Raw genomic sequence first — 1,016 nt, forward strand, 5'->3', positions numbered from 1 at the left:
AACGACTCATAAAAAATAAATTATTTCTTAACGCTCCAGATTTTACCAATCGTCTTTAGAAAAAGCGACCCATTGTCAAGGCTCTAGATTTTATCAATCGAAGATTCGGAACAAGTAATCCAAATTAAAATCCGGTGAAAATTTTCAAAAGAAAATTAAACTTATTATTGTCGGGGTTCAAACTCATGTCTATCGAGTGACAAGCGGGAATACTCACTACTGTATTACATCGACCTATGAAAAATATATTATTTGTAAACACACGGGAGAAAAAGGAATCCAATCCCGAATTTCAAATTCAAAAGAAAATTAAAAACAGTCTGCTGCGGCGGATCAAACTCGCAGGAATACCCACCACTCTACAACGACGACTTTGAACAATATAATATTTGTTAACACATCGGATTTTATAAATAGCCGTTACAAAAAGTAATCCAATTTTGAATGCGACTAAAATTGTCAAAACAAGATTAAACTTGTTGTTGTTCGGGATCAAACTCATGTCACTCGAGTGCAAGTAGGAATGCTCGCCCTTGTATTACAANNTTGTTGTTGTTCGGGATCAAACTCATGTCACTCGAGTGCAAGTAGGAATGCTCGCCCTTGTATTACAACGACCTTTGAAACATAATAAATCGAGTGACAAGCGGAAATACTCACTACTGTACCACTACAACGACCTTTGAAACATAATAAATCGAGTGACAAGCGGAAATACTCACTACTGTACCACTACAACGACCTTTGAAACATAATAAATCGAGTGACAAGCGGAAATACTCACCACTGTACCACTACAACGACCTCTGAAAACATATTATATGTTAACACACAAGAATTCATAAACAATTATTTAGCCAACTTTCTTTTCAAACTACCGTTGTTGGGGATCGATCCCAAACTACCGACATGACAGGTTCACCGCTGTCCAATTTCGAGTTCCGTTAAAATTACGGAAAGAAAACAACTAAAATCGCCGTTGCCGGGGATCGAACCCGGGTCACCTGCGTGACAGG

The sequence above is a fragment of the Cucurbita maxima genome, unplaced genomic scaffold (assembly GCF_002738345.1).
Source record: "Cucurbita maxima cultivar Rimu unplaced genomic scaffold, Cmax_1.0 Cma_Scf03156, whole genome shotgun sequence".
NCBI classification, from domain to species: domain Eukaryota; kingdom Viridiplantae; phylum Streptophyta; class Magnoliopsida; order Cucurbitales; family Cucurbitaceae; genus Cucurbita; species Cucurbita maxima.